Here is a 15470-nt window from a genome sequence, read left to right as displayed (position 1 = left end):
TATATGTACAATATGTCAATATCCACAAATATGCAGCACTAGAGGTAACAGTAACCTCTCATGTCATGTATATTTCTATGAAATTGCACCAAAGGATTAAAGTACTTCCTAATCTATAATCAGATTGTGTGCAGGGAAATTGCAGCAAAATATCAGCTATATATAGGAACAGAATGTAATTTTATTCCAATGTCCAAGGTCCTTCAGAGTATGAAAATAATGTAATATCTACCAAGGTCTAAAACAAAATTAAAAGTCCTTTCCATTTACTGAAATAGCTTTAAAAAAAAAAAAAAAAAAACTTGCCCCGTGTGAGGATCGAACTCACGACCTTCAGATTATGAGACTGACGCGCTACCTACTGCGCTAACGAGGCAACTGATTTTCTGCTTTGGTGGCCATTGTCTACAACACAGTTTTCGGACAATTTGGTTCATATTTCAGCATTTTCATACACCGAAATCAGCAAATAATGGGGAATATGCACTGCTAAATAGACTAGAATTTGCACAAAGTTATCATGCAGAAATTATTTGCTGGAATTATTTGAACTTGTTAATGTTTTTTTTTCTAGATAAATTTATCAAACTTGTGTATGTTGTACAGTATATTAAACTTGAGAAACCCCCCCCAAAAATAAAAAAATGAGCATAAACCCTACAGCAAGTAACTAAGTAAACAGTAATAGTATGTGTAAATAACATTGGATGCTTAGTTAATGCTATTTTGATCAAATAGCACAAAAGCCATCCCACCACGTCAAGGTGTTCCCATCGGGACGGTCCTAACCGGTCTCTATTATTAAAATCTTACCATGTGTCAAATAATGTCATTGAGACACCCACCCATGGAAAGCTATATAGATGAAACGCTTAGCTCAGAAACTGGAGCCTGTTTGTACAAAATACAGCAAAACCAAAGCCTGCATACCTGCAAGGTGTAAGAGCATTTTCACACTGTCGCCTTTAGACAGACAAAACTCAAGAAAAAAAACAACAAAAAATGACCATTAAATGCACCAAAACAGCGAAATAATGGGCAAGATGTACTGCTAAGCATTCCAAAATTCTGACATAATTTGCACAAAAGTTATCATGTAGAGACTGTTTGCTGGCATTTTTTTTACTTCTGCTATCCTTTTGTTAGTCTTTTATTTAGATAAATTTACCAAAATTGCGCATGCTGTACAGTATATTAAACTTGGCACAAATCTTTCTGCTGTATGGTGCACAGAGTGATAGTCATGGTTGAGGAGCTGCCTCCCGTCACCCTGGTTCCTTACCAGTAAAAAGTGCCTCAGTCTGTATGTGCAGTGTGTGTAATGCAGAACACTCACTTTTTGGCCACAGGTCTCTGCTGTCTCCAGGTTTACGGATCCAAGAACAGTCACACATAAATCAGGGGACAGTCCCTTCTTCTCAACCAGTTCAACCTTACTTAAAGGGAATCTGTCACACCAAAAATAGTATATGAGCTAAGGCCACCGGCATCAGGGGCTTATCTACAGCATTCTGTGATGCTGCAGATAAGCCCCAGATGTAACCTGAAAAGTAAGAAAAACAGGTAATACCACCCAGGGGCGGTCCCGGTTCGTTTCGGGTCCGATGGGCGTTGTGGTCCGGGAACGGCGCCTCCTATCTTCATACGATGACGTCGTCCTCCTGTCTTCCTATCGCGGCTCCAGCACAGGCGTACTTTGTCTGCCCTGTTGAGGGCAGAGCAAAGTACTGTAGTGCGCAGGCGCCGGGCCTATCTGACCTTTCCCGGCACCTGCGCACTGCAGTAGTTTGAGGGCAGACAAAGTACGCCGGAGCCGCAGCAGGAAGACAAGAAGAGGACGTCATCGTATGAAGATGGAAGGCGCCAGACCGTGATGCCCATCGGACCGGAATACAGCGGGACCGCCCCTGGGTGAGTACAATCTAACCTGTTTTTCTTACCTTTCAGGTTACATCGGGGGCTTATCTACAGCATTACAGAATGCTGTAGATAAGCTCCTGATGCCAGTGGCCTTAGCTCATATACGATTTTTGGGGTGACAGATTCCCTTTAACAGTCCGAGTTCAATGGATGACAAAGCACAGAATGTTTTCATGTTCTCCGTTTGTTCAGTCTGAACTATCCCTTCAGCCCCTGAGATCTTCTGTTCATATTTTCAAGACCCGTCCCGTCTACCTCTCGCGGTTCCCCATCCCGCTTATGGAGTGCCCACTAGGACCATGGGATACTCAGTACTGGGCCGGTTCTGTTCTTATAGGGGTGGTAATGGTGGCAGTGACCCTTTCCATGGCCCTGGGCATCCAGTAAAAGGGGGTTAATGTAAATGGGAATAAAGTCTAATGTAGTAATGTTCTTGATGCCACCTGTGGTCCTCTGGGGCAGATGGTAACGCAGCTTAGATGGTAGAGCTTAGCCCCTAGGGCTCCCGATGTGGTTGTTAAGGGATGATGGGTGTGGAGGTGCAGGAAAGAATCGGAAGGCATGGGATTTGCAGTCTCTTTACCTTTTACAGATGAAATTGCAGTCCAAGGCACAGGTTACAAGTGATCTTGAAATCTGGGCAGCCTGGAAGCGGTTCAGAATCCCCCTAGCCAGGTGGGGTTGGAAGCTTTCCTTTCTGCGCTGTATTCTCTTTCCCATGCTGCCGGAGACTTACAAGGTCCTCTCTCAATCCATCCCTCAGGTGGGACTCTACCCGCATGGCAGGCAACTCGAGCCTTTTACAGATGTCCCTCTCTCGTGGTGACTCCGGGCTCTAATCTGCTGCTGCGCCTTCAGGTGTAATTGTGGCCAGGAGACTTGGAATCTCCTGCCCGCCGGTTTCTGCTGTGGGGCATACAGTTCCCACATAGCCTCGGACTCCCGGCATCTGGGTTCTTGTGCTTAAACCTGGAGGGAGCCCAGTCGCTGCTCCACTCCAGTTTCTCTCTCCTCACATGCTTCCTTCTCCCTTCACTGTCTCCTACAATCTGCTCTAACTCCTCCTCCAGCCAGAATATCTAGGGAAGCTACCCTGAAACTGGTCTGGAGCTCCCCCTTCTGGCCTGAAGTGAGAAAAGTGTTGTATGTAAGTGTTACCTGCTAAGGGGATCCTCCTCACTTCCAGGCATGGCATCACCCTCTCCGAGAGGCAGGCAATACCAATGTGGCAGCCGGATTCCTGGGGTGTCACATTCCCCCTAGTTAAATCCAATACTCCCGGACTGGGAAAAACATAAAGAAAACATGAACAATTACAAACAAACAACAGGTAAAACATCAAGCTTTTCTTTCCTTTTCTTTAATGTTACATAACACAAGTGCAAACATATCAGAAGTGACAAACATTTTTCAAGTGGAAAACATCACATTAATAACCCTTTTACTTCCTTTTCCAGGGCAGGTCCTCAGGCCTGCATCCTTCTGGATTGGAAGCCAGCTGGAACTTCTCCTTTGGGGACACTTGCATGGACTGTTTTGGTTAATGCAGCCACACTTTTGGTCATCTCCTGGACCTTGAGACGTAGTTCTGCAGCACGGTCATTAGCTAAGGTCTACGCATCGACTTCCATGAGGATCTGTGGAAAGGATGCCGCTACCTGGGGGTATGTAACTGCTGGGCGCCTAGGGGGTGCTATAAGGCTGGGATTTCGTTCATGCAGCACCCGGATGGCCCTATCTTTAAAGTGTGCAAAGACCAGGCCAGGATTTTGTAGAGCTATAATGCGCAGCTGCGTCCTTGGGGTGTTAGACAGGAGTCCCTCCATAAACTGTTCTGTTAGCAACTTATCTTCATCTTGCACGCTGTCAGGGTCAACCTGCTTCACAGCCCACAGCGCGTCTTGGAGGTTAAGAGCATAGTCCCGTATACTGTCCTGCACCCTTTGTTTGTACCCAAAGAATCTCATTTTTATTTCTCCTGCAGTTTGGGTATCAAAGGTGTCCTTCAGCCCGGCCAAAATTTGTTTGACAGTCCCTTTATCAGTGTCCTGCTAGAACTTTAACTTCCCTCTGGGCCACACCAGTTAACTTACCAATAAGGATGTTGACTTTTTGCTCCTCAGACAGGGGGTTCACTTTGAACAAACGGCAGAGTCTCTCTTTAAAATTGCTCAGGGTGTGAGACTCCCTTGAGTATTGTGGTAATCAGGCAGCTCTCGGTATGTACGGCATTGATAATGGCATTAAGGGAACTGCGGCAGCGGTCGCCAATTCTTGCGGCACTCTAGAGGCTGCGGCTGTGCCTGCATCTGGATTCTGCTGTACTATGGGGTCTGTGGCTGCCACCACTGAATCCCGTGGCACCATGGGGGCTGCGGCCGCCGCTGAATCTCTGTCCAGATTGGACATATTCCTCCAACCCTAGTTAACCTCAGCTATGCCTGGGGTTCTGTTACCTTGATCAGCTGCTGCTCCACCGGCGGGCTGGAAGAACTCCTTCTAGTCTCTAAGTCAAGGCTTCCTACTTTTCCTCTGCGCCAGAGCTTCACTTCATGCTCTTTCTTCTGGGTGATGCCCACGATGGCTCGCCCCTTCTGCTTCCTGCGCGCCACGTGGTGCTGTAATGGCAGCAATTACACAGTCCAATAAAGTCTATGGCACACAGCACCCGGCGATGCTGGGTACATATCCTATTCGTGACGCCAAGTTGCCTGCTAGGACCTTGGAATACTCGGTACCCGGCCGATTCTGTTCTTAATGGGGTGGTCACGGCGGCAGTGACCCGGTCCATGGCCCTGGGCATCCAGTAAAAGGGGGTTAATGTAAATGGGAATAAAGTTTAATGTAGTAATGTTCATGACGCTACCTGCGGTATTCGGCCAGAGATGGCCAACGCTGCTTAAAGGGGGCCGATGGTAACATAGCTTAGATGGCATAGCTCCCCACAGGTAGAGCTTAGTCCCCAGTGTCACATTTACACTTGTTGGAAGGAAATAAGGCAGTCATCCTCCCAGTGCCTAGTTTGGTCTGTAGACCCCGAATGTTACAGGAATGTAAGCTGAAAAAAGTTGCCAATGTTCTCATACTGCCAGAACAATGCACATTTATCATGCTCTCTGGCCTTAAACTCTTACTAAAACTATCTCTATCCATGTTGGACTGGTCCCAAACATTAACTGTATGCAAACCTGTACACTAGTTCCTACGACTAATATGCATATTTCCCTTTCTTAAGCTAACTTGTAAGCCATGTACTATAACTAGTGTTGAGCGATACCTTCCGATATCGGAAAGTATCGGTATCGGATAGGATCGGCCGATATTCAAAAAATATCGGATATCGCCGATACCGATACCCGATCCCAATGCAAGTCAATGGGACCAAAATATCGGAATTAAAATAAACCCTTTCTTGCCTTGTAGGTTCATTCTACATGAAGGAAAACAACTAAGAATAATGCCGGATGTATTTGGGGAGGTGGCGGAGACATTAAAGTCATAGAGGTTTATCCCAATCAAATAGAATAGCATGTTTTTTGGTTTTTTTTAAGACGTTCGGAGTGACAAAGATATTGACTATGTAAATTTTTTTTTTATTTTGTCAGATATTGATGTTTCACTATTCCACGCCCTTCCCCTTCTTTTTTTCTTTTTTTTTTTTTCTTTTCCCACACTTTCATCTTCATCATCATCAGCATCTTTGACATCAACTTCTTCTTCACCTTATTCATCTTCTTCTTCATCCTTTACCTTTTTTTTTTTTTTTTTATTACATTCTTCATATTCATTTTATTCAACTATTATTATTCTTCCTATTCTACATATTCTTTTTATTCCACTGTTATTATTCTTCCTATTCTACTTCTTCATCATATTCTCATTTGTGACAGGCATTCCCGTAGTTGTTATCTATAAAAGTTGGAAGATTACACCTTCTGTTCTGCCAGTCACATAAGTTACATTTGTCCACGTTCAGTTTGGCCTGCAGCATCAGGCTTTATCCAGGGGCACCACGAGGAGGAACGGACTCACCCCCATACACTGCTTAGTCTTCTTCTGCATATAATTTAGATAATATCTTTTGCTCTGATATTAAGTCTTATGCTTAATGTTCTTCTGCTCTTTGTTCTGCAGCCTCTTGTTCTTCTGCTTCTCGGTCTTCCATGTCGTCGTCTCCAGGGTCGTCGTCTCCAGTGTCGTCATCTCCGCCGTAGTTGTCTCAGCCGTCGTCGTCTCCGCCGTCGTCGTCTCCGCCGTCGTCGTCGTCGTCATCGGGGTGGTCTTCCGGGTCGTCGACTTTAGGGTCTTCAACTTGGAAATGTAGCAGAAGGTACAAGAAGGCTGAGAAAATGCCAAGAACCAGCTGATGGAACTGGAACTCGGATGGCTACCCGAAGGTTCAAGAGCCTATGGAACTACCGAGGACCAGCTGACGTTACTGGAACCCGGTTACTAAGCAGGAGGTACCCATGCTAAAAAGCACTACCAAGGACCGCCTGACGTTGGCGGAACTCGGATACCCAGAAGGAGGCACCTAAGCCAAAGGCTCTGCTCGGAACCAGCTGACGGTGCTGGAACCAGGATGGGGAGCAGAAGGTACAAGAGCAAAAGACACTGCCGAGAACCAGCTGACGGTACTGGAACCCGGATGGGTAGCCGAAGGTCCAAGAGCCAATGGAACTACCGAGGACCAGCTGACGTTACTGGAACCCGGTTACTAAGCAGGAGGTACCCGTGCCTGAAAGCACTACCAAGGACCACCTGACGTTGGTGGAACTTGGATACCCAGAAGGAGGCACCTAAGCCAAAGGCTCTGCCCGGAACCAGCTGACGGTACTGGAACCAGGATGGGGAGCAGAAGGTACAAGAGCAAAAGACACTGCCGAGAACCAGCTGACGGTGCTGGAACCAGGTGGTGGACCTGAAGGCCCACAGGAGAGGAGAGAACAGCTAGGCCGCGAGGCAGCCGCAGTTACCGAACCCCAACAGTCCTACAGGGGGAGCTGGGCCTACTGGCACTACAGAACCAGCCTTGACTACCAGTTCACGCAGCCCACATAGGAAGCTCCTAAACTGGAGGCACCCTGGAGTTGGCTAACCCGACAGCACCACGACGGGGCAAGCATAGGCGTCTCAGTGAGCTTGACACAACCCGGAAACAGCTGACGGTGCTGAAACCAGGCTTGGCACGAGGGAGTACCTGTGTCAAAAACACTGCCGAGAACCAGCTGGCGTTGCTGGAACCCAGATGCGTTGCCCCAGTGTGCAAGAGCCAATGGCACGACCGAGGACCAGCTGACGGTGCTGGAACCTGGTTACTAAGCTGTAGGTGCCCGCGCTTAAAAGCACTACCAAGGACCGCCTGACGTTGGCGGAACTCGGATACCCAGGAGGAGGCACCTAAGCCAAAGGCTCGGCCCGGAACCAGCTGACGGTGCTGGAACCAGGAGGTGGACCCGAAGGCCCACAGGAGAGGAGAGAACAGCTAGGCCGCGAGGCAGCCGCAGTTACCGAACCCCAACAGTCCTACAGGGGGAGCTGGGCCTACTGGCACTACAGAACCAGCCTTGACTACCAGTTCACGCAGCCCACATAGGAAGCTCCTAAACTGGAGGCACCCTGGAGTTGGCTAACCCGACAGCACCACGACGGGGCAAGCATAGGCGTCTCAGTGAGCTTGACACAACCCGGAAACAGCTGACGGTGCTGAAACCAGGCTTGGCACGAGGGAGTACCTGTGTCAAAAACACTGCCGAGAACCAGCTGGCGTTGCTGGAACCCAGATGCGTTGCCCCAGTGTGCAAGAGCCAATGGCACGACCGAGGACCAGCTGACGGTGCTGGAACCCGGTTACTAAGCTGTAGGTGCCCGCGCTTAAAAGCACTACCAAGGACCGCCTGGCGTTGGCGGAACTCGGATACCCAGGAGGAGGCACCTAAGCCAAAGGCTCGGCCCGGAACCAGCTGACGGTGCTGGAACCAGGTGGTGGACCCCAAAGCCCACAGGAGAGGAGAGAACAGCTAGGCCGCGAGGCAGCCGCAGTTACCGAACCCCAACAGTCCTACAGGGGGAGCTGGGCCTACTGGCACTACAGAACCAGCCTTGACTACCAGTTCACGCAGCCCACATAGGAAGCTCCTAAACTGGAGGCACCCTGGAGTTGGCTAACCCGACAGCACCACGACGGGGCAAGCATAGGCGTCTCAGTGAGCTTGACACAACCCGGAAACAGCTGACGGTGCTGAAACCAGGCTTGGCACGAGGGAGTACCTGTGTCAAAAACACTGCCGAGAACCAGCTGGCGTTGCTGGAACCCAGATGCGTTGCCCCAGTGTGCAAGAGCCAATGGCACGACCGAGGACCAGCTGACGGTGCTGGAACCCGGTTACTAAGCTGTAGGTGCCCGCGCTTAAAAGCACTACCAAGGACCGCCTGGCGTTGGCGGAACTCGGATACCCAGGAGGAGGCACCTAAGCCAAAGGCTCGGCCCGGAACCAGCTGACGGTGCTGGAACCAAGTGGTGGACCCCAAAGCCCACAGGAGAGGAGAGAACAGCTAGGCCGCGAGGCAGCCGCAGTTACCGAACCCCAACAGTCCTACAGGGGGAGCTGGGCCTACTGGCACTACAGAACCAGCCTTGACTACCAGTTCACGCAGCCCACATAGGAAGCTCCTAAACTGGAGGCACCCTGGAGTTGGCTAACCCGACCGCACCACGACGGGGCAAGCATAGGCGTCTCAGTGAGCTTGACACAACCCGGAAACAGCTGACGGTGCTGAAACCAGGTTTGGCACGAGGGAGTACCTGTGACAAAAACACTGCCGAGAACCAGCTGGCGGTGCTGGAACCCAGATGCGTTGCCCCAGTGTGCAAGAGCCAATGGCACGACCAAGGAACAGCTGACGGTGCTGGAACCCGGTTACTAAGCTGTAGGTGCCCGCGCTTAAAAGCACTACCAAGGGCCGCCTGGCGTTGGCGGAACTCGGATACCCAGGAGGAGGCACCTAAGCCAAAGGCTCGGCCCGGAACCAGCTGACGGTGCTGGAACCAGGTGGTGGACCCCAAGGCCCACAGGAGAGGACAAAAACACTGCCGAGAACCAGCTTGCGGTGCTGGAACCCGGATGCTTTGCCTATCAAACATTGTCTTCCTACAGCCCCAACTAGCGGTGTTGGAGCAAAGGGTAGGGGGAGCAGAGTGTAGGCCGAAGCCTAGTTGAACCAATTTCAAAGGTAACCTTTAACCCCCCCTCAGGTGTTGCAAGGTACAAGAGCCACACCTTGTGCATCATTAATGCTGCACAAGTAAAAGGTTGCTCTCTTAATTTTGCTCCTTGCACACGCTGAATAAAACACGTACACTATTTAGCCCATTATACTGTCAAACAGTAGTGGAGGCGTGACTTGTCTTTTTAAGGAGATGCAGCACGGGGTGTGGCCTAGCAGGAGATGTGAGAGGACGCTTGCCGGACCTCTCCCGCTGCCCGAACGGAGATTTAAGTGATTCTGAAGGCGCCGCCGAACGCCAAACACCGGAGGAGCAGCTCCTGAGTGGCCGGGGAGCAGGGAGAGCGAAAAGCGCGCTGCAGGAGCCGGGGGAAAATGACGCGCAAAAGGCAGAAAGAAGCCGGGGTGGCCGGCTGCACGCGCTCCCAAGATGGCGCCGACAGCGCAGCGGAGGAGGCGGCAAAGGCAGGCGCTGCTTACCAGAAGCGGCTAGAAATACTAGCAAAGCTGGAGCAGTTTGCCAGAACAGAGGAGGCAGGACGGATGATGCAAGGAGCTGAAGGAGAGGTGACAGGAGGAGCAGTAGACTCAGTGGAGCAGACGGGTGAGCAGGCTGGGGCACAGAGGGAGGTGGTGGAGAGCGAATCCTGCATAGCACTCACCATAACACCAGCCATAAGCAATGCCCCACTAGATAAGGGGGCTGGGCTGGCCCTGGATTGTGCAGCACAGCTGGGAACTGTATGTATTGATGAGGCTGCGGAGCCGACCCTGAGGGACATTTTCTCTGCTATATTGTCTTGCAAGACTGCTTTAACAACCCTAACTGCTCAGGTGGATGGCCTGAAGGGGGAGGTCTCCTCGTTTCGCTCAGCCATGCACAAAATGGAGGGGAGAGTTGAACTGTTAGAGGAACGTGTAGGGGGAGCGGAGGACCAAATTGCCGAAATGACTAAAAGGGAGAAAAAATACATCCAGCGCATTTCAGAGTTGGAGCTTAAAACTGACGATCTGGAGAACCGCTCACGTAGGAATAACTTGAGAATTGTTGGTGTGCCTGAAAAGGCAGAAGGAAACAACCCCACGGAATTTATTGAAACATGGTTGAAAACTAAGGTGGGAGGAGATAGTCTCACTAAGTTATTCGCGGTTGAAAGAGCGCACAGGGTGCCGTCCAGACCTTTGCCCCCTGGATCCCCTCCAAGGACCTTTCTGGCTAAAATCCTGAATTATAGAGACCGAGATATTCTGATGAGGAAGGCCAGGAATATGGAGGAATTAACCATCGATGGAAATCGAGTATCCATCTATCCTGACTATTCCACAATTGTGCAGAGGCTTAGGATGAAGTTTGGAGAGACTAAAAGACGTCTGCGTGAACTGGGCCTGGCTTATTCTATGCTGTATCCGGCAAAACTACGCGTGGTGGCTATGGATAAGGTCCACTTTTTCCAGAGCCCTGAGGAAGTGTCACACTGGTTGGATCTGAACGCGAAGCGTATTGAAGCGGAAGGGAACCGCTGAGGAGGATCAGGAGTGATTTTCTGTCTAAAGTGTTCATCTGACAGAATTAACTGAGCTACGGGTTCACTGTGACAGAATACTGGAGTAACTTGTTTTGAAGGACTAGTGCGCTTTGGTTGTGTTCGGCGGCGCAACTGTTTTTACATTATGTTTCAGATGGGCGGGGGGAGGGGAACGACTGTTGAATAGTGGGAAATTTACTGTGGGTGAGTGTCGGATTCTAAGTCACTGGTAGGAGTGTTAGTACGTTCCCCTTTTTCTCATATAGAGAGGGAGTAGGAGTTTTGTGAGGGAGGAGGTTATTGAGGGAGGGAGAGGTAAGGTTTAGGTTAATTTGTAATAATGAGGGATGGGGGGGAGGTTTGGGGGGGAGGGGTCAGTTTAGGGGAGGGGGGAAGAAGATCAAAGGATGGGAGAAGAATATTTTCATTGTTTGGCAATATGATGGGAGATAAAGTTAAAATTTTGAGCTGGAACATTAGAGGTCTATCAAACAATACAAAGCGTACGGCGATTTTGCAATATATCTTGAAACAGAGGCCCTCGCTGATATGCCTTCAGGAAACCCATTTAGTAAAAGAAAAAGTGGATATACTGCATAAAAGATGGGTGAGGAGGGCGTACCATGCGACGTTCTCGAACTATGCTAGAGGGGTGTCGATTCTGGTGCACACGAACGTACCGTTTGAGGAGGTGGAGGTGACGATAGACAGTGATGGACAATATGTATTCCTAGTGTGTAAAGTATTCGCTAAACTGATATGTGTAGTGTCGGTATATATTCCTCCACCGTACTCGGGGAAAAAACTGCAGGAAATTCTTAATATAGCCGGTAGATGGGGAGGAGTTCCTTTGCTTATATTGGGAGATGTCAATAACATTATTAACGATCACTGGGATAAGGGTCAACACGCACAGCTGAGGGCGGAAGGGAATGAGACAGCGTTTGGTAGTTATTTGAAAGAAGTAGCATGGAGGGATCTGTGGAGAGTCCGTAACATTGACACATACTGCTTTTCCTGCTATTCGGCGACACATGGCTCGTTGTCTCGCATCGATTTGGCCCTGGGCAATGAAGGAATGGACGGGCTAGTGGAGGAGGTGGCATATATGGCTAGGGTAGTCTCGGACCATAGTCCGCTTGTGGTAACACTGAAAATTGAAAGCCAGGGGGAGATAGCTAAGCGGGGGTGGAAAATTAACCCTTTCTGGTTGCAAATTCTGGATATGGGAAAGATAGGGGAGGAGCTGGAGGAGTTCTTTCAAATTAATAAAGGTAGTGCAGCGAAATATGTGGTGTGGGATACCATGAAGGCATTCTTGAGGGGGATATTATTTAGAGAGATATCTAGGCACAAAACACGAACAAGGGAATCTGATAAAGCGATAATGGAAGAATTGAAGGTAGCGGAGGCTGCATTGAATGATCTGCGCTCACAGGACACCATAAAACGTATGAAGAAGGCTCAGGAGGAGGTGAATAAGTTACACTTACGTAGAGCAGAAAGGACAAGGAATTTCCAAAGAGAGGCATTTTATGCGGAGGGAGAGAAAGTGGGGCATCTGCTGTCGGTGGTGGCATCGGCGCAAAGGGAATCGGCACATGTACATGCCCTAGAATTGGAAAATGGCAGTATTGTTACACAGGGGGCCCAAATTATGGAAGGATTTAAGGGTTTTTACAGCAAACTATATACATCACGATTGGAACAGGGAGAAGAAGAAATTGACAGGTTTTTAGAGGTGGCAGACTTGCCTAGAATAGAGACAGAGGATAGAGACTGGTTGGATAGGCCGTTTACGGTGGAGGAATTGGAGGGGGCCTTGAGGTCCATGGCGGGAGGGAAGGCGCCGGGGGCGGACGGCATTCCTGTCGAACTATACGGCAACTTTGCTGAGGAGCTGATGGCTCAGTTGTTGGAGGTCTTTGAGGAGTCACTGGAGAGGGGTATATTGCCTGATTCCATGAGGGAGGCCATTATTGTGGTCATCCCCAAACCAGACAAGAACCCAAGATTGCCGGAGTCATATAGGCCGATATCACTCCTAACGACAGATGTCAAGATTCTGGCTAAGGCCCTGGCGAACAGGCTGACCCGGGTGATAGAAAAAGTGGTTCATTTGGACCAATCAGGCTTTATGCCTAATAAATCAACTGCCATTAACTTGAGAAGGCTATTTCTTAATATGCAAATACCGGCTGATAATGCTGGCAAGAGAGTGGTGGTTTCCCTCGATGCACACAAGGCCTTTGATAGTATAGAATGGCAATACCTGTGGTCGGTGCTGAGTCGTTGTGGGTTTGGGCCAGTCTTTGTGTCATGGGTGAGACTCCTATACTCCTCTCCGGTGGCCAAAATCAGGGTGAACAATATGATGTCAGACAGCTTTCAGCTTTTTAGAGGTACAAGGCAGGGGTGCCCGTTGTCCCCGCTGCTATTTGCTTTGGCGGTGGAACCACTGGCAGCGACTATCAGACGGTCTCAAATGGGGAAAGGGTTTTTATATGGGAAGATGGAGGAAAAAATCGCCTTATATGCAGATGACATACTGCTTTTCCTTGAGAGCTCTGGGGAACCACTAAGAAATGTAATAGCATTAATCGAGAGATTTGGGCAAATTTCAGGGCTAGTTATTAATTGGGACAAATCGAGCGTTATGCAGATAGATAGAGAAGTGGATTGTACAAGGGAGGTGGAAGAAGATACAAAATTAAGGGTGGTCACTCAGTTTAAATATTTGGGGATTCAGGTAACTCTTCCCTTAACTAGATTTGAGGAACTTAATCTCGAGCCTTTAGTAACTAAGATACGCACTAAGATCTCAGCTTGGAGTAAGCTAAATTTGTCAGTGGTAGGAAGAGTAAATCTCCTTAAGATGGTGGTGATGCCTCAGATCTTGTATGTCCTACATAATTCTCCGGTATGGATCCCGATGAGAACATTCCGTAAGCTGAAATCGATGTTTGGAGAGTTGGTGTGGGGAAAGAAGAGCCCGAGGATTAGGCAGGAGACTTTGCAGAGACCCAAAGATGAGGGGGGGCTTGCGTTACCCAACCCATGGTTATACTTTCTGGCTGCACAGAGCCAACATCTTAGGGGATGGGGGAAAGGGTTAGTGGAAGAAATGGGTCACAGTAGTTTGGTGCATATTAGCGGGGTATGGCCCTTGAGTTTGGGTCTGGAATCAGGACTATTTAGGAAATTGGGGAACGGCTTTCCCACCATGAATTTAATTCATAGAGTATGGCAGATGCTGAAGCGTATTAGGGGAATTGGGGGCTTCACAGAATTTTCACCTATCTGGGATAACTCATCTCTTCAAGAATTTAACCATATGGAAGGAATGGGAGAATGGAGAGAAAAGGGTATTAGGCTATTAGGACAATTGATTCACAGTGGGAGTCTTAGATCTTATGATGCGCTTCGGCAGGAATTTCAGTTTCCGGGATTAAAATGGTATCAATATAGGAGAGTTCAGCACGCTTTTCAGGCACAGAGGAAGAGGGGGCCCATAGTGATTCAGAAAGATCTCATGTTAGACTGTATTCTAAATAACAATGGAACAAAGGGGGCTATATCGGAAGTATATGGGGATTTACTACACACATTCTTGGAGGATTACCCGATTAAAGCTAGAGGAAAATGGGAGGCCGAACTGGGGGAAATAGACGATGACAAATGGGGGTCTATTCTGGAATACATACCTAAATTGTCAATGAGTGAGCCTGGGAGGCTCTCGCAATTGTATGTGGTTAATAGGGTCTATAGGACACCCGACTTGTTGTTCAAAGCCGGAGTGAGATTGGATTCTGAGTGCCCTAGGTGCACTCAGACTGAGGCGGGTATGCTCCACATGTTGTGGGTGTGCCCCAGGCTCTTTTCATATTGGGTAGCAGTGTTGAACCAAATTGGAGTGCTTTATGGATGTGCGATTCCCAGGGATCCAGTGGTTTGTATACTTGGGTATGTGGAGGAGTTGTCGGCCGATGAAACTGCCAAAATGGCAATAGCTAGATTGCTCTTCGTTGCAAGGAAAGTGATTGCGAGATACTGGATTAGGGAGGAACCTCCAACCAGACGAGAATTTACCGCACAGGTGAATCATATTGTCCAGCTCGAAAAAAGCATTTATACCAAGAAGAATAGGATGGGGTTTTTTCAAAAGCTATGGCAGCCATGGCTAAATGGGAATGATTAAGAGGTTGTGGTAAATAATGTTAATAATACAATTTGTCTGTAATAAAAATGATCTTCTTGGGGAGGAGGGGGGGAAGTTGGGGTTGGTTATCTGAAGGAGGGAGGGGGGAGTAGGGGTATATTTTCTTGTTAAAATGAAAAACACAAATGCACTTTGTTGTATGAATAGATAACATTTATTATGTTCAATAAAAATTTATCTGATAAAAAAAAAAAAAAGGAGATGCAGCACAGGTGTCAAAATTTACACCTAGGTGCTGGGCGAAGATTCCTGAGCGTAGTTATTTGCTGTACAGGAGTCTGCGCTCTTGTTATCCATTGGCCATGCGCTGTGAGCGATGCCTGTCTTCTCACCTCATTTCATGTTGGCCGGTGCGGTTAGCGATGGCCATGAAACCCAGACCCGCAGTGTCTTTTAATAAAGTCACACTGCAGAGCTGGGATTCATGACCTTGCGCAGTAAATTTTGTCGCCTGTCCCTCATGTCCTTACACCTGCATCAGACTGGGCGGCCTCATCTGATCCCTTCTCGCATGCCGCGGCCATGAGGCCGCACATTCTGAAGAAGGCGGAAGGAGATGAGTAAAGACAGGCGAAGAT

At 48.7% G+C, this 15470-nt stretch overlaps 1 non-coding gene across 1 annotated transcript; it reads right to left on the bottom strand.

The window, feature by feature from the left end:
- Window positions 1-303: 303 nt before the first annotated feature.
- TRNAM-CAU (transfer RNA methionine (anticodon CAU)) lies at window positions 304-376 on the bottom strand. The gene has a single exon. It is a non-coding gene; the product is annotated as a tRNA-Met (tRNA).
- Window positions 377-15470: the final 15094 nt, after the last annotated feature.

Source organism: Ranitomeya imitator, chromosome 4 (assembly GCF_032444005.1).
Source record: "Ranitomeya imitator isolate aRanImi1 chromosome 4, aRanImi1.pri, whole genome shotgun sequence".
NCBI classification, from domain to species: domain Eukaryota; kingdom Metazoa; phylum Chordata; class Amphibia; order Anura; family Dendrobatidae; genus Ranitomeya; species Ranitomeya imitator.
Note: the sequence above shows the minus strand (reverse complement) of the source record. Positions and strands in the feature narration are given on the sequence as shown.